At 35.9% G+C, this 19,208-nt stretch overlaps 1 protein-coding gene and 1 pseudogene across 3 annotated transcripts in view; both read left to right on the forward strand.

The window, feature by feature from the left end:
* The window catches only part of FARS2 (phenylalanyl-tRNA synthetase 2, mitochondrial), a 642,841-nt gene that overhangs the window by 173,355 nt on the left and 450,278 nt on the right, over positions 1 to 19,208 (forward strand). The gene's annotated exons all lie outside the window — the stretch shown is intronic.
* On the forward strand, positions 147 to 13,340 carry LOC141552199 (large ribosomal subunit protein uL30 pseudogene; annotated as a pseudogene).

Raw genomic sequence — 19,208 nt, forward strand, 5'->3', positions numbered from 1 at the left:
ACTATCCAGAGGCACATATTGAGCCACTATCTGTGACTGAGGAGGGTAGAATAAGATGAGAATAAAATAAGAATTAGAGCCATTATTTGTGTAGGAATTTGTAAAGATTACATGTAGGGAAAAATTATTAGTGGTGGGTGTCAAGAATGTCATTGGATCAGATTGGGTATATTGAAAAATATTCCTCTTCAGGTGGGTTCCAGGGAAGATTTGGGACTAGTTGTTTGGGCACTATTCCACGATTTATGGAAGGGTCATTGAATGGTGCAGGGGAAGTGGTACTGGATTTCAAGTCATGGGAGCTGAGAATAAATCTTACCTTTGCTCCTTTCTACCTTACACTATAGTAAACCATACTTTAGTTTCTTTAAAATTTTGTATTTTGATTATCTTATTTTTGAGGTCCCTCTAATTCTCAGTGGATAATCCTATAATTCAGATCCTATACAAATGAGTTAGTGTGTTATGAAATATTTCAAACCTATCCCAGATAACCCTTTTATTTACTTTAAATGAACTTTGAAAATGAGTTCTGGAGGTCTTCCCTTAACTTAACTAGAACTTCTTTATAGGAATCTGGAACATTAATTGTTTTTTTTTTTTGGTTTGTTTGTTTTTTATTTCCAACATTTTTCTTTTTTCTTTTTTTTTTTATTAATTTTATAAATTTTATAATTATAAAATCTTTTTTGACAGTACATATGCATGAGTAATTTTTTTTTTATAACATTATCCCTTGTATTCATTTTTCCAAATTATCCCCTCCCTCCCTCTACTCCCTCCCCTAGATGACAGGCAATCCCATACATTTTGCATGTGTTACAGTATAACCTAGATACAATATATGTGTGTAAATCCAATTTTCTTGTTGCACATTAAGTATTAGAATCCGAAGGTATAAGTAACCTGGGTAGATAGACAGTGGTGCTAACAATTTTCATTCAATACCCAGTGTTCCTTCTCTGGGTGTAGTTGTTTCTGTCCATCATTGATCAACTGGAAGTGAGTTGGATCTTCTTCATGTTGAAGATATCCACTGGAATCTTAATTGTTTACAGGTTTCCAACTTCCTATCCAATGCAGGAATCTTTATAATTCCATTACAAATACTATTCCAGCTTGCATTTGAACTATATGTGTGTGTATATATATATTTATGATGGAGGACTCAACTACCTTTCAAGATAGGCTATTTTTGAATAGCTTAACATCCCAAGAATATTCTTTATTGAGGTAAAACCTTTCTTCCAGAAACACTTGTTCATTGCTTTTAAATTTTCCCTCCTGAAGCACATGGAATAAATCTAGTCCCTTTTCCATTGGTTAGCTCTTTAAAGCTTTTAAGAAAATGATGTATTTCCCATAAATCTTTTTTTCAGGCTGAATATCTTTAGTTCTTTTAGAAGGATGTGATTTTCAGACACTTCGCCATTCTTTGGAAAAGCTAGAATTTGTCAATATTCTTAAATTGAGGGGCTCATAAATAAATATAATAGATAACAGAATGCTATCCTCTGATAGCATTCATAAGAGTTGTTCCTAACATTCTGTTGGAATATCACAGAGCTGGTTTGTGAGTTGAACAGACTGGGCAGAGTCCGATGGACAGAGAGACTTTAGGCTTTGCCAGAGGCTAATAGCTTTGGGCAAAAATCTCTATATTGCATTGCTGCAAGGGGAAAGGAGAAAAAGTGGAATTCCTGCTAGAGCTCTGATTCGGCTTGCTTTATTGCATATGACAAGCAAAGAACAAACAATCCCCTTTCTTTACCTGTTCCCTGCTAACATTAACATTTAATGTGATTCCTTAGGGAGTTCTTTAAAAAAACAAAAAAACAAAAAACTGGTATGGGACTTATAATAAAATGTCTCTTAATACTTTCACTGATTATCTAGTTTGTTGAAAGATTTAGTTTACTGTGGTGGTTTAGTTAGGACAGATAGAATTTTGGTGCCAAATGAAACCAAGGATGGTGGTTCTATCCCCCAAAAGAATATGAGTTTTTCTTCATTCTATGGCAGTGTATATATCACGGACTTTGGTCTACTGTTATAATAGTATATGTCATTGGTCACAATGTGATTATCTGAGAATGTATGGATGAATAAGAGCAAATGTATTTCCACTACAGGAGAAAAATTAAAATGATGAATGGGGTGGGAAGTATTGTCCATGGAGACATTTTTTTTAAGGACCTCAAGTAAGTAGCTGACATTTATATTGTTCTGTAAATCTTGCAAAACACTGCTTGTGCATTATCTCATTTTTGTTTTGCTGAAGAGGAGAAAGGGCTTGAAAAACTAACTGATTTGCCCAGGGTTATACAATGGACAAGGGTTGGATATGGTAATTCAAATCAGATCTCTTTTAATTCTACGTCTTGTGCTTTTTTCATTAAAATAGTTCTGTAGTTTGTAGGAAATAAAACAACATAAAATTTTGGAAAATAGGATGAGGGTATAAAAAAAAAGGAGAAAAGAGAGGGGAATTACTTCAGAGGGGCTAAATAAACGGATATGCAAAGGAAAAAAATGAGAAAAATTCAAAGAAAAAGGAAGGACAACAGTCAAAAACTAAAACATGTAAGAAAGAAGGGGAAAGGAAAGTACTGCAAACAATTAGAAGTGAAGAAAAGTAAATCATGGTAAAAATAAAAATAATGATTTAAAAAAGGAGAAAGCATAGTAACTTGGATATAATTAGGAGCCTAATAAATGCTTGATAATGAATAAATGAGATGAAAATGGGAAGTAGAGTGAAAAGGAAGAGAGTGGGTTTAGGAGGAGTTAGCAACGCACCTATAATAGAACAGCTATGTTTTATTTGAGAAGTAGCATGATCTGGACTCTGTCAAAGACACAATGTGCTGTAATACTCTTTAGTGCTGCCTGAACCAGATTAAAGTATAATTGGGAAAATTTAGCAAACTAAATTAAAAAAAAAAAAACAACAACACAATAATAGATATCAATTATGTTAATATTTGTTAAGCTAATATTGACTCACAGAAACTGCTTTTGGGAATTTGTAGGTACCATTTAGTGTCCCTGCTTTCAGTTTGAGTTTAATACCACTAGTGGATATATCTATCCTAGATTCAGGACAACTATCATCAAATATTTTTTAAGAACCAAGAATGTAATTGGCACTCTACAGATTAAAGAAAGGTGCTTCACTTGGAACCTCAGTGGTATAAATTTTGTCAGGTATAATTTGTCTTGTGCTTTTTATTCTAATTATTTATATGGATTTTAAACCCTCAGGATCAAATGAAAATTTTAATATCCTTAACAAAAGTAATCTTCCTTAAGGGGGGGGTTATGGCTGTGATGTGGAATGGATGATTCTACACACACACACATACACACACTCACGCACGCACGCACCTACTTCTCAAACATTATATATTCCATATACATAAGAATTATAGGTGTATATGTATTATATATACATACATATAGGTTTGTGTATCCACACACATACATTTTGTACATTTTTTTTTTTAATATAGAATTAGGTTGCAAGATCTCAAGAACTGTAGGATTTTAGAACCATCAGGGCTTTTATTAATCCCTTAGTTAGCAAAGCCCTCTTGCCTTAAGTAAGAGAAGACTGAGGCATCAAAGTTGACTTGCTCATTTTCATGAGAGTTGGTGCTAGTTCCAATATGCTTTATTTTTGGTCCTACGTTCTTTCCACTCTACCTTATTGCTTTTCAGATTCATGCTCTGGTAATAGTAGACAAGCCTGCTACTTTTTCAAAAATAGACTTCTTTTTTTCAGGTGACAGAGTCAACAGAACTTTCTTTGTAACAGTCAGAATGCTTTCCTTTTTTATAGAGCATATTATATTCTATCAGTCCTGTGAGGTAAGTAATACAAATACCTTTATTCCCATTTCACAGATGTGTAGCTCAAACCATAGAAAGGCTTAAGCTTGTCCAAAATCACATTGATATTAATTTTCAGAGACAGGGCTTGAATCTGGATCTCTTGGCTCCAGTGTTCTTTCCTCTGTTCCTACTGTAGTTTCTGTTACACATTCCATCTCCTTGAAGATTGTCAGTTGTTCACATGCATTAAATTTATTACAAGCTTATTTTCAGAAATAATATATCTTTCTTCTCCAACCAGTTGTAGACTTTGATAGAACTCATACAAAAGCTTGAATGCACATTAGTTCTCCATTTTTGCCTTACTTCCAGAACTAGCCCTTCATGTGTTTATTTGTTAATGTGTGTAGAAGTATATAAAATTGTGAGCCGATTTGTTTGGTATGCTTTGCACAACTGCTGAGATGTGTTATGGTGGTTATATTAAGCAAGATGGGAAATATTGGCTCAACCCATGACCATTTAGCAGCTGTTATAGAAAACAGACACGTGCAGACACGGCCTTTTCATAGCATGCACACTGCATATTAACAACCCCCCAAAGAACCTGTGCTGTTCTTGAGAATGAGCATTGTTTCTTTTGGATTGTGAGATTCTTGTCTTTTTTCTCTCCCAGGCATTTCGGAACTGTGAACTCTATTTTAAAAATATTTTTTTTTAACCTTTTTTTGATGGTCCTGTAGGAAATTGGCCTTCTTTTGTACGTCGACCCCATTTAGATCTAGAATTACTAGCTACACTGGGGAAAAAAAAAAAAAAAGGACTGATATTGGTAAAATAATACCAAAAAAATTGGTTCAATTAAATAAGAATTCGGAGATTATGTTCTTTATGGGTGCTTTCAGAGTCCTCAGCAAACTAAGCAATTTCTAGATACTTGAGACTATGGCAAGGCTGTGGTCCTAAAGTTGTCCTTCCTTCTCCCAAGAGACAGGAATGACTTAGTTACCATTCAGGGAAACCATGAACATTCTGTCTTTCATTAACGATTGCTTTAACTCTCTACCTCCTACTCCCAGGTTTATCATGAGATTCTGAATCCTGAGAGCCACAATACAAATCTCAGAGCAATAATTCTATTTTTTTTTCTTGTTATGAATGGTGATATCCTCTGCAGAGTTTTTGAAATGTGCAATAACCTCTTTTATGTTCTATTTCTATGTTTCTTTGCCTTATCTTTTTACTTTGGTCTTTTTATGATAGATTCCTTTGCACTTGAAAATCAAAATTAAAATTTCACCATTTTGTTTCCTTGTGGCAGTTTGTGTCCTTTTATTAAAGCTCCTGTTTTTTAGAGTGTAGTTTATTGTTTCTGTTAATGATTTGGTTGTACCCTTCCCGAGGCTGTTTTAACAGAGAATGTAGTTTTAGAAGGAGAAAGAAATAAAAAACCCTCCCACACTACTTTTATTCTATTGAAATTTTCTTGGTTATACTTCAAAATTTTTTTCTTTTATAAATTTTCACAAATCTTTTGCTGACAGGCTAGGATAAGAGCTTCAGGATTAAGCATCTTTATTATTCTTTCCTTCACCTTCATTGTCAATCCTGTTGCCTATCTTCTGTTGACAAGCTAATTCCAACTCAAAACTAGGAAGAAATCCTTTTCTCATCCAACTTTTTAGTACTTTGTATTCTTCATATGCATTTATCATATTCTGACTTGTATTATGTTTACTAGTATAATTATGGAGTTAGAGAGGATGAAGATAAAATAATAACTAGTTATTTTCTTAAGTCAAAGAAAGCTAATAAAATAATTTAAAAAGATGTTGAAATATCTGAAATTGTTTTGAAATATTGAAACTATAATTTTTATAAATGTGTATATACCATATATGTATATATGTACATAGATTTATATATAATTTAAAAATGAATAAGCAAAGTTAATTTTCTTAGATAGAGGAATTATATTATAATGGATAAAGGTCTAAATTTAGAGTAAGGAAAATCTAGATTTGAGTTTTACCTCTGTCTGACCAGAGACAAATTATTTAATCTCTATTTCCCAGGCAACTTTCTATGATAAGTTGAAGGACTTTGCCAACCTGCATAGGTGAAGATTTTTTTCATATCAAGAGTTCCTTACACTGATGAAATTATAGGTTAAGACCTCAAATGAAAAAAAAAAAAATGCAGGACATTAATAGAAGAAGAGGATTTCAGAAATAGTAGCAAGAGGCAACAATACTGGCATTCAGGCAGTCTCTATAAAATCCCTATAATACACTGGAGCCCAAAAGACCTCCAGGGAAATCACAGTACAGATGTACTTGTTAATTCAAGATTCTAATTCATAAAGATTTAGTTACAAAGTGTTATCCTAGTTTCATCCATGTAAAGCAGAACAAATGAACACATTGTCTGCTTCTGATAACACGTGCCTTGTTCCACTATTGTCCAGTGCTTGCATATGTTGAGGAGGGAGGCAAGCTTTGCTGTCAGGGAGTATACTTAGCTCATTCCCTCCACTCAGTGGTTGAGGTGAGTAGGTTGGATTACTACTTGCTCCCCATTGCCATTTCCAAGCTCACCTCTACCACCATCTCAGTAAACCTTTCCTCCTTTGAAATTGGCTAAATCTGTAGCAACCATCCAACCAAAATTCTTGGTGCTGTATTACCCACTCATCACTAGAATATTCCCCTTCTTTTGTTCTCATATTAGGGGACTTCAACATATATATAGATACTCCATTAAACATTCTTACTTCCCAGGTCCTTAAATTGCTCATTTTCTATGACCTATAACTCTACCTCAGCTATAGTATACTCTTGATCTTGCTATTATCCACAAATGTTTCCTATGCATATTTGTAAAATCTGAAATTGCCTCATCTTTTAAGAGAATTTTATACTGTATTTTAACATTCATTTGAAAAAAAATTGATTTTCAAATTTACTGTCCTTGCAGCAATATAATTTATACCTAAAGTCATGCAAAACATATTTCCATAATAGGAAATTGCCTTATCTGATTACAACCTATTGCTATTTTATCTCTTCTTCTGCTTTAAAATTGCAGATCTTATTCTTTATCCTCACTGTGATGTCCAGTTTATTGCTTCCATAGTTCTTCTCAAGCCTTCATTACCCTTGCACTGGTTAAATTCTGTTCCTTCTTCCCATGGACCTGTTAATGAAATAGTTCATCTCTACACTGTCCTTTTCCTTTTGCCCTTTTCCCATGCCCTCCCCCTTTTTTGCCAGTCTTGCCCTGCCAAGCCTTAGTCCTGGGTGATTCCCACCATCTGCTAACTGCTCTTACTCAACTCCTGCCAAAACTAGAGAAAATAATGAAACCATATTGACTAGATCCACTACATATTTATGTTACACAATCTTAATTGGGCCCTTAACTACTATAAGGAAATTCTTTTACTTTCCTAATTAACTTACCACTGTGGCTTTTCCAGATCTTGTCATCCCTCTTCATAATTTCCTTAGTTTACCTTTGCCCCTATACCTTTATATCATTAAGACTCTTGCCTCATATTTCACTGAAAAAATCAAGACTGTTTCTCAGGAGATTCCTTTTCATCTTTCTTCCTAATCTCCCATCACCCAGATGCCTCCTGCCAGTGTCCCTGCATTCATTCCTGTCTCATGTAATGTGGCCATTCTCCTTGCCAGGACAAACCCCTCTCTGTGCATAAGTGATTTCATCCCTTCCCATCCTCCAGCAGGTTCCCCCCTTTATCATCCCTATCATCTATCCATTCACTTATCTTGTCTTTCCATGTCTGTATGTTACTTTACTCCTGCCTGTGAACATGCCCTTCTTGATCCATCCATATTTGCTAGCAATTATCCTACATTTGTCCTTCTTTTTGGGGCTAACTTCTTCAAGAAAGTTTTTATAACAGGGGCCTCCATTCTATCAACCTCCGACTTCTCACTTCACTTCTGGCATCCATCTGAACTGGATGTCCGGAAGACATCTTAAACTCCACATGTGGAAAATGGAGCTTCTTATGTTTCTCACCAGGCTGTCTCTCCTCCCTCCCCTGTTACCATCAAGGATACCCCCATCCTCTCCCAGTCATACGGGGTCCTGACCTGGATGGTTTTTTTAGCCGCTCACTCTCTTTCGTTCTCCCTAGCTATCTGTCACCAACACCTGTCAATTTTGCCTTAGTAGCGCCTCTGATAAATGTTTCATTTTTTCCCTGGTCTAGGTCTTCATCACCTCACACTAGGACTATTTTAGAAGCTTGCTATTTGGTCTGCAAGTCTCTCCCCTCTCCAGTCTGTCCTTCCCTCAGCTGCAAAAATTATCTTAGTAAAGTGCAGAACTGACCCTGTCTAATCACCCTTGTTGTATTCAATAAATTCCTGGGCTTCCCTGTCACTTCTAGGATCAAATGTAAAAATCTCCCTTTGGCATTCAAAACCCTTCAGTACTTACCACTCCATTCTCCTTAGTCCCCTTGTACTCTGTAATCCAATGAAGTAGGCCTCCTTGCAGGAGACTTCAAAAGCCACTCCATTTTCCACATCCTGGAATTTTCACTGGCTGTCTCCCATGATGGAGTTCTCTTTCTTTTCATTTTCTCTTCCTGGCTTCTCTGGTTTTCTTCAAGTGCCAACCCTTTAAAAGTAAGACTTTTTGTTCCTGTTGGTTTTCTCCAATTTATCTTTCTTGCAACTTGTTTTATGGAGTTGTTTGGGTGTTGTTGCCTCCCTTAAACTGGGAACTCATTGAGAAAGTGGATTGTCTTTTGCCTTTCTTTGAATCCCTAGTATTTAGCACTGTACCTGAAATTTAGTATCTACCCAAGAAATATTCATTGACTATGATTAGTTGATTGTGATGCCTTTAAGTGCTTTGTTTTGCATTATTGGTTCTTCTTGTTCTATTCACTTCACTTTGCATTAGTTCACATTAATGTTGTCAAGTTTCCCAGAAGGGAGAAAACATATATTTATTAAGTGATTACTGTATGCCCTGGAACTATACTAATACCTGAAGATATAAACACAAGAAAAAAAAGAAACCCAGTCCCTGCCCTTGAGAAGTTTACATTTTGATGAGAAAGACCACATACAAGTTCAAGGACTTGTTTTTTTTTTTTTGTTTGTTTTTTGTTTTTTGTTTTTTTGTCTTTAGCCAGGAACTGGGGCAAGGAGAGGCAAAAAAGAGATGAAGAAAAGAAATTAAGGCCAGTCTGAGCTCTTGTAAAAAAAAGGAATTCTCCAATGAGAGAAGCAAGTGGACTTTTCATGTGAAGAATACTGCAGAGGTGGCTAGATATGCCAGATTGAGGAAACCCAGATTTGGAGGGAAGTTCCGTAATGAGATTGCTTATTTCTAAAATTCAGAAGTCAGGAACAAAGTTGGGAGGACAATCTTTGATGGAATAATCTTCTTTTCTTAAGTTACAGTAGAATTCCATTAAATTTCTGTATCAAAATTTATTTAGCCACTCTTCAATTGCTAAGTCTCTACTTTACCCTTACTTTGTTGCAAATACAGAAAGTGCTGCTATAAATGTTTTCACAGATATTGGATCTTTCTTTTCTCTTTGACTTTCTTGGGATATATACCTAATATAGGTATCCCTGGTTCCTCTTTAAAAAAAGAAAAAAAAAAAAATCCTACAAGTTTTACTACATAAGAGGTCCTGGTCAGTGTTTAACAATTGGCTCTCCAAAATGCATAATAATCTTTTACTCTTGATCTGGATTATTCACATTTTCTTTATCACTTTCTTAAGGCTAGACAATTGACAAAAAAGTAAATCAATTCCTGATTTGTAGTTTCACTGAAGTATAAATGACTCTATGAGAAGTTAACTATAGTTGTAAGAGCCTACTCCAGCACTCCTCTGGATAAAGGAAGTGGATTTATCCTTTTTTTCCCCTAGTGATTGGGAAAAGATTTGAAGCTGCAAGATCAGTAAATCCACTAAAATTAATTTACAGCCCTGTCTTAAGAAAGGTCAGTTTTCTCCTCAGAGATTAGGTGAAGTGCTCTTGTCAGGTGTTTCATTTTCAGGCTCTCAGCCCCCAACTCTAGGCTTAAAAACTGGCCTGTTGAGAGGGTGGTCTTGATGGGGATGGGAATTAATATTTTATATTCTTTTTTCTAAGATTATTCCAAAATGGTGTCAAAGTGTAGTGTAATTTGCTTTTTCCATATTGGGAATATCAGAATATCTATCTATCTGTCTTATGTCTGTCTATCTATACATTTATAGATACTTGAGTTCAGTAGATGATAATTCTTCAGTTATACCTGTAAGGGACCTTAGAGGCTACGGAGTCCATCTCACTCACTTTGTGAATGAGAACATTGGGGTTACTCATGGAGGTTAAGTTACTTGCATTGGATCTCACAGGTAGTTAGTGTCTGAGGTACATATGATTCCACATCTCCGTGTTTCCAAGTCTAGTGCCCTACCTGTTATGTATGCCATATTGCCTTTGGCTCTGTCCCTATCAGATCTAACTCTTACAATGGAAATGTTTCTGATAGGGTGTTTGAATGCAGCCAAGGAATGCTTTTAAATCTGCTGTCATCTCTTTTGCCAAGCTTTCTTTGACTCCTCAAAGTCCTTTCTTTAACTTCTTTGATCTCTTCCAAGTCAGTTTACCCTGTAATATACTTTCTCATGTACATGTTGTATCTCCTCAGTATCACATTACTTCAGGGCAGGGATTCTTTTATTTTGGATTTAGCAGAATGTCTTGAATGCTGTGGGCCCTTGTTAACTGTTTGTTGCATTAACTTGTTAAAAGTAACAACAGTCTTGTAGGGAGTAGGTTGCTGACAACTTATTTACATTAAGTAAATGGAAGTCTCTTTACTGACTGGAATCGTAGTGGGGGAGGGAGAAAAGAAGCAGCAAGGTGCCATCTCTCCCGGAATCTCTTCTGAAAAGGTTGAGGCTTTTGTGAAACTGAGGATCAAGTGCCTGTTGTAGAAGTTGGCCACAAAAGGGCTTCAGAGTATATGAAAGAAGATTGTCTATGAGAAAGCTGGTGCCTCCCATTAAGGATACAGGATCATGTACAGTTGGGTAGTATGGGATGAAAAGCTAGCAACCACAATGTACCTGCTGAACTCAAATTAGCTTTTGTGAACAAATTAGAGTTATCAATGGTGTCAGCCCAAAGGTCCATAACAAGTCATAACTTCTACATCTTCACCAAAGCTTCAGTGATACATTTATTAAATGCAACTAGATTTCAGTGAACATATTGAGGATTGTGAAACCTGAAGTCTGTGAATGACTTGATTTACAAGTGTGGTTATAGCAAGAACAAGAATAAATTGCCCTGACTTTTAATGTCTTTACTAAAAAATCTGTGGGTAGATATAACAACCACAACAACAGTTAACAAATATCATTTATTTAGTACTCTTAAGATTTTTAAAGCACTTTACAAATATTATATTTTTTTAATCGCTACAACAACCTTGCAATAATAGGTGCTATTATTATCTCCATGCTATGGATGAAGAGATTTAATCAGATAGAAATTAATTGATTTTTCCAGAGTTCCACAACTAAGTGTGATTGTCTTAATCTAGATTTGAAATCATGTCCTAACCCTAAGTCTAATGCTTATTGTAGTTGCTGTGCCACCTAGCTGCAATTATCTGCATGGAGGATTTGATCCATTTGATCTATACTGTCGACAAGCATTCCTCTGGCCCTTCAAATGATCTCCGAGGGATGGAATGAAGAAAAAGATATTTGTGATAAAATTGGGAAAAAATAAAGTAATTGTAAAGTTAGCTATATCCAGATCATGGGAACCTTGAAGTTTGATCCAGTAAATAAGATACTTAAAGACTTTAGGGATAGTGAAGTCAGTGATAAATATGGGGAAGAAGGAAGAAACCTGGAGCGACCCTATGTGTGCTGTGATAAAATCTCTTTCCCCTCAATAGGTATTAGTGGTGTCACTTTTATTGTGTGTATTTGACATAATTTTTACAACTGTAATGATAGACTTCTGTAGTAGTTTCCCTGAGGCCAGTTGAGTAATGAATCATCAAGGGAAACCTGGAAAGTTTTGTCCATCCAGTAGCCTGCTTTTCCTTTGGTGCAGCATTATTTCAGTAATCTTTGCTCTATGAATCAGCCGAGAAGTGGAGGTGTTTCCCTGTTAGGAAATAGAAAATTGGTATTTTCCCTTCAAAAGAAGCTCTTTGCAATAGGAAGAATGAAGGAGTATCATTTGCTGTTGTATTTATTGGTTATCTTTTCCCTGTCACCTGCAGAAGAGACTCATGTGGCTGGAAACACTTGCTGATCTTGAGAGTGGTTGCCCATAACCCACATCCCCATCAATGACACAAAGGAACTATACTTCCAATCAAAAAGGAGTTGTATGGGTCTGATACTTGGCTGGAACACCTCCATCACAATTCCTTTCTACCCTGATTCAGAACTATTGGCATGTTTGCTAGAACCAGGAAGCACAAATCTGCATTAACTCTGCCAAGGAACTCTGCCCCTATAGCACTTAGTGCTAGATAATGAATCTTCATGTTTTCTTCCAGGTCAGCATTCTGGGAACTAGTCCAGAGAAAACAGGTCTTATCTTTTCAGTTTTGCATTTTGGATTCTTGGGAGAGCAATATTTCCTAACTATTTCCTGCTTCTCTGAGTCTTTATGTATTAACCTAGAGAGATTTAGAAGCAAAATACAAGAACTGACTTAGTCTGTAGAACCATAGTTGAAAATATGAAAAGTAGTGTGATGTGGTGGGTAGAATACTGGACAGCCATTCAGGAAGACCTAGATTCAAATTCTGCCCATGAGACTAGCTATATTTTGTGTCAGTTCTCTTACCTATAAAGTGGAGTAAATAATATATGTAATATTAAACTCAGAAGATTAATTGTGTGGATCAAAGGAGGTAGTTTATATAAAGTATTTTGCAAATGTTAAAAACAATTTAAATGCCAATTATTTTTTATTATATTTCTAAAGACATATCTGTGTCCTGCAATTGAGGGAACCATCAAGGAAAATTACATTATTTTCACAGAAGAAGCTAATGCAATACTCACAGATAAAGATGCTATGAAAGGCACATGGATACTTGGAACACAAAACCACATAACAATGAAACACATTGTCATCAAAGGGTAGAACTATTCATTCTTTAGTCTTGTGTATGCATGCATATACATGCACATGTGTGTGTGTGTATATCCACATATGTCAATGTTTGTATTTGTGTATGTGTGTATATATGCATATATATTGATATAGATACAAATATCTATTTATTTATATGGGGGGGATAGACGTTTTTAGTTATAATCCCTTCTTGACTTCTTAGGAAACATCTTTTATAATAACAGAAATATGCCGAGAATCCCCCTACTTCAGCAAAATTAACCAATGCATTTAAAACTTTTGCAGTATTCTACATTTGCAGTTTTTTTACTCCTACAGAGAAGTGAGGCAATGTACATTCTGACCTGGGGCCAAACTTCATTATAAATCATTTTATATTTTTATATTTTTTATTTTTTATTTATTTTTTATTTATTTCTTTTTTATTGATTGCTTTTTTTTGTTATCCATTATCTGCAAAACAAATAGACCACATTAGCCATGTATGAAAATGTATCCCTCATTCTTCATTTTAAGTTCATCCTCTCTCTGGTAAGAGATGAGTGGAATATTTCATCTTCATTCATTTGAACTTGTGATTTTTTATTGCTTTGATCAGACATGTAAAGTCTTTCAAAGATATTTTTCTTCATAATGTTGTCATTGTATAAATTCTCCTACATCTGCTCACTTTCCTCTCTTCATAAAGATCTCCTCACTTTTCCTTTAAAATTCTCGATTTCAGCTCTTTTTTTTTTTTCTACTTGTAGGGAGCCTAAAGCTGATATCATTTGAGTTCTTGAATGCTGAATTGCAGTAGAGTTAAAGTCCCTTGGGTGTCCATACTTTGTTTGGTTTAAGGGAAAGAAAGTGGTAAAGAAAGGGCAGATCATCCCAGATCAAAGAACATGGAAGGAAAGAAGGAAGTAAGCAGGGAAGGAATGAAAAAAGAAGAAAGGATGAGTCTATTTTATCATTTATTATGGCATAATAATATTCCATTATTTTCATATGCCATCATTTGTTTAGACACTCTCCTCAGTTTGCAGTTTGGGGCTACCATAAAAAAGAGCTACTATAAATGTTGTTATACATATAGTATGTTCTTATTTGATTTCTTTGAGATATAAGCCTAGAAAAATCAAAATCAAAAAGTATGCACAGTTTACTATCTTTCTGGGCATATTCTATATACATATTGTTTCCCTTGATAAACTTCTTGAGAGTAGAAACCTTTTGGTATTTCATCTTTTTATTCCCTCCAAGAGTGTAATATGTACTAAGGAGTTTAAAAAAATGTTGTTAATAGATTGACTGTAGAGATTGAAGGTCAATAGAAAAATGATTCTTAGGAGGAAATTTTTTTGAGGGGGAGCGATGGGGACTGGCAGGAGGCAGATACAAAATGTCTTTCTCAACTGGAGGTCCAAGCACTTGAGAAAGGCTTATAGAGATTTCCAACAGATAGGATAAAAAAAAAAAATAATAGCCTCTGTGAGGGATTGAGGCCCCTCATATTTGAAAGGGGAAGGTTCCAATTTGTAGCCTAAGTGAGAATCTCCTTTGTTCATTATCTACCAGGGATATTAGGGGGTGGGGGAGAAAAAACAGGGAAGGTACCATCAATTGTGCCAACCAATCTAATTTACAAACAGGCTTTTAATTACACTTTAACAAATTATATCTAGTTAGCATAATCCTTGCATTTAGCTTCATATGGAATAAGGTGCTTTTGTATTTAGAAATTATCCTTTGAAAATTTCTAATGGATTTATATGGCATAAGATATATATATATATGTATGTATATATACATATATACACACACACATATATATATATGTGTATGTATATATATATATATATATATATATATATATATATATATATATATATATCTTTTTTTTTTTTTCCCCCACAATGATTTGGGAGATTCAAATTTCCCCCTTTTTCTTTTATCTTCATTTCAAAACCTTAGTCTCTGGAGGTTGAGTTATCCTTCTCCTCACCCAAATGGATCAAGCCATTGTGTTCTCAGATTTAGGTAGGAATAAATTCTTTGAAAATATTGCTCTAGGCTGGAAATAGCTTAAGTAAATAACATTCAAAGTTGGGAGTCAGCCTCTCATTGTAATATTCATTTTCTTGGTAATTTTTAGCCAATCAGAGTTAATTGCCATTCTTAGAAACACTCTTGATATTCTTATGAATTGTGAGCTTGCTAATATGACTGTTTTTGGAGAGATGGCCAAATGACCATCTTTCTATTAAAATATTGGCATTATTAACAAAATTATTACATTACCCAGAAATTATGTTTCTTCAACCTTTTTAAACTCTACATGTCTTTAACCAGCAAGAAAGCTTGACATCTCTGGTGCAGTTAGCATCCAGGTGAACCTGTGGAGTATGGACTAGTGGAAAGACTACTAGATTAGAGCGGTCTGCATTTAAAATTGATTTCTGATACTAGTTACTGACCTATGTAAGTCTTCTTATCTCTCTGGCTTCAATTTTCTCCATTATTCCCACCATAATATAGGGATAATAACCCTTGCTGCTTTTTTGAGCATGAAATATCTTTCATGTGATCTAAGAAATTCACTTTGGCAGCTTAGATAAAATGCCAAGCAATTCTCCTCCCACCTTAAATCCTTTTGTCACCTCTGACATATTGCTAGGCTTGAGGACACATTTGTGTCATTTCACAGTCAATTGAAGAATGTACTAAATTATTTTGAGTGAGACTTTTATCTGACTAGCAATGGGATGGCATAGTCATGTTGGCCAAGGATTGAAGACCTAAACAAGAGGATTCCTGCATCCATACTCCCAGGACACTAATTTGTAACAGCCCTTTAGCAAACTAATCCTTCCTAACAAGCAGAAGACTAATAACCCTGGGATCAATTTCATGATTGTCAAACTGGTAGGAGAAAAAAAGTTGTGGGTTTTTTTGTTTGTTTGTTTTTGTTTTTGCTTTTTCCTATTACTTTAAATAAGTAGAGGGAATAGTTGGGGTTGAAGTCTCCCTAATATCTTCTAGCATGGGATTTGGAGGCTCTGGCACAGAATTGTATTGGCCTCTGTAAGGAGGAAAAGACTGTCTTTAACATCTGCCTTGTAGGAGTGCTACCTTTACCCTACTTTTAAGTATGTATTATTCTGCTCTAGGGTGCCAGGCTGTTCATATTCACAGGAGACCCTCACCACAGGGTCTTCTGTTCAAAGTGGCAGATTTGCACAACACTAAGGACAGATAAGTCCCTGTAAAATTAATAAGCCAATTGATGCTGAGTGAAATCAGCAGGACCAGATCATCGTTGTATACTTCAACAATAATACTATATGATGATCAGTTCTGATGGACGTGGCCATTTTCAACAATGAGATGAACCAAATCAGTTCCAATAGAGCAGTAATGAACTGAACCAGCTACACCCAGCGAAAGAACTGTGGGAAATGACTATGAACCACTGCATAGAATTCCCAGTTCCTCTAATTTTGTCTGCCTGCATTTTGGATTTCCTTCACATGCTAATTGTACACTATTTCAAAGACCATTCTTTTTGTACAACAAAATAACTATTTGGACATGTATACATATATTGTATTTGATTTATACTTTAACGAATTTAACATGTATTGATCAACCTGCCATCTGGGGGGGGGGGGAAGGAGGGGAAAAATTAGAACAAAAGGTTTGGCAATTGTCAATGTTGTAAAATTACCCATGCATGTATCTGGTAAACAAAAACTATTAAAATTTTTAAAAAATGAATAAGCCCTCATTACTTCAGAAGTGAATTGTGGACTTCCGGCCAAGATGGCGGCGTGGAGGCAGACAGCTGCTTGAGCTCCTCGTTTTCTCTCAGAACTTACTTCATGACAAGCCTCTGACTTAATGCTTGACCCAGAAAGAAATCCACAAATTATCACCAAGAGAAGACATCCTTGAGAGTCGCCAGAAAAGGTCTGTGTTTGCTCGGGGGAGGGTCAATCAGACTGGGCACAGACTGAGGGCAGGCAGCCAGAGCAAGACAGGCAGCTCACACAGCTCAGACCAGAGGGGGAGGGGTGTGATCTCTGCCGTTTCTGTGAAAGGGCTTTTGCCCCAGTGTGGATGCTCCGTCTTGGCAGCAAGCCAGGAGCAGCAGAGAGGGTGTAAACACCGGAGGTGAAGATTAAAACCCCAGAAAGCCAGCATCTCTCAGAGCCCGGCCACCCCCAACCCCCACCTGGACTGACTCGGTGCGTTCTCAGAGCCTCAGAGCGCAGACTCAGTACAGTCATTGCTGTTCTGTTAGTGGCTCTCTGCTGCCCTACCCCCAGTCTGTAGAGGAAGCCCATTGATACCATCCAGCCCCATCCCCCCCAAAACAGACCAATTGTTTCTCTTGTCAGTTTGTTTTCTTTGATTCCTGATCTGACAATGAACAAAAAATTCAAAAGAAGTGAATTGTGAAAATATATTCAGTCCCTCCTGGATATTCAGAACTTTTGTAAATTTATCTTCCTCTCCATTATTACCATATTGTTTTTTTTGGAAGATAAGGTGGATTTCTTCCTTTACCTTTAAGGAGAAAGAGAAACAAATCCTGGCCAAGAACAACGCTATGATTTTTAAGCAAAAAAGACTCAATTTGGACAAATGGAAGATGCATTAGCAGAACAAGGTAAAAGCTCTTTTAATGGTAATATTTGAGGGAAGATCTGAATTCTAGGGAGCTTGATGAGCTAATAAGTCATTAAATTTTGTTGAAACTCAATTTCCTAATCTGAAGAATGAGAAGGTTAGAAGAAATTATCTTTGAGCTCACTTACTTTTTAGCATTCTTTTGAATACTCTTATTCCTGTTACTTGTGGATATTTCTGTATAATGCAGTTGGGAAAAGGAAAATTAGGATAGACCAAAAACTAACAACTTCAGTTTGAAGGAAATCTCTTAGTCCCATTGTTATCTCAGGAGTGTTATGAGAGAGCAATAATAAAAACAACAATAATAATATTAAATGGTTGAAAAACTTTCTTGATGTACAGTTCTATTCAAATGCATCTTAAAATTCTACTCCTTGAGAATGAGTCAACAAAATGAGACCCAATCCTTGCCCTTAAGGAACTAAAAGTCTAATGGGAAGGAGTCTGTAGGGGTTATATACACATTGAATAATATAAGGAAATTATCATTTAGTGCTGAGAAGATAAAATGATATGAAAAGTTTGAAGAGTGAGAGATCAAATCAATTTAGGAATGCCAAGGGAATTTTTCTGAGCAGGGAAAGCTGACACCCGAGTTAGGCTGAGATAGCCCAGGCAATAAAATTCAGGAAGCCAAGGTGTTCATAATTTAGGAAGCGTTTATTACCGGCCGGGATGAACCTCTCCGTAGTGTTCCGTGCGGAACAGAAGTAGAGTCAGGCTTATAAGCATCCTTGTTCAGCCTTGTGGTTACAGTGACTCGATTTTCCGCTTACAAGGGGGAAAATAGGGAGCTTACAGGATGTCTGACATTGTTAGGCAAGCATTCTGTTTGAACATAGTTGAGCAAGAACTTTGTAAAACACTTCCCTTAATTTAGTTTAAGCAACATTTTCCTAAAGGCCTGAGGCCTCCCTGACCGAAGATTGAGGAGGGGCCAATCTTTTGTCCATTTCAGGACTTTGAAAGAAGGGAGGGGACTTCAGTAGGCAGAGAGGTGGAAGGAATATTCCAGTAAGGAGATTGTGTTAGCAAAGATAGGACTGGAGGGGCTGGTTAAAGATTCTGGTGGCTAGTATGCTTTGAGGTAACATAAGCCTTATGAAGGTGAATATTTTCAAATATGGTTGGAAAGACACATAAGAGGCAGATTATTGCCAATTAATTGCTAATTTAAAATATTTATCTATTATTTAGTAGGAGGGAACTGCTAAAAGTTTTAGAACAGTGGAACAAAGGTATTCAAAGGAAGATTATATGGACACTAGAAGTGGATGGAGAGGATGGATAGAGCAATTAAATTAAATTAAAATATTCCAAAAGAGAAATATTAAGACCTTGATTGTGGCAGTTGTGAATGGAGAGGCGGCTATGGATGTGAGGATAAAGTGCAGGTACCAGAATTGACCAGATGATTTCATGTGAGAAATGAGACAAGGGAAGTCAAAAAGATGCTTCTGTTGTCTCAAGCCTGGATGACAGAGATGACCTTGCTGTTAACAGAAATATTTGGGGAAAGATGATAATTGATTA

This window comes from Sminthopsis crassicaudata, chromosome 1 (genome assembly GCF_048593235.1).
Source record: "Sminthopsis crassicaudata isolate SCR6 chromosome 1, ASM4859323v1, whole genome shotgun sequence".
In the NCBI taxonomy this organism is placed as follows: Eukaryota; Metazoa; Chordata; class Mammalia; order Dasyuromorphia; family Dasyuridae; genus Sminthopsis; species Sminthopsis crassicaudata.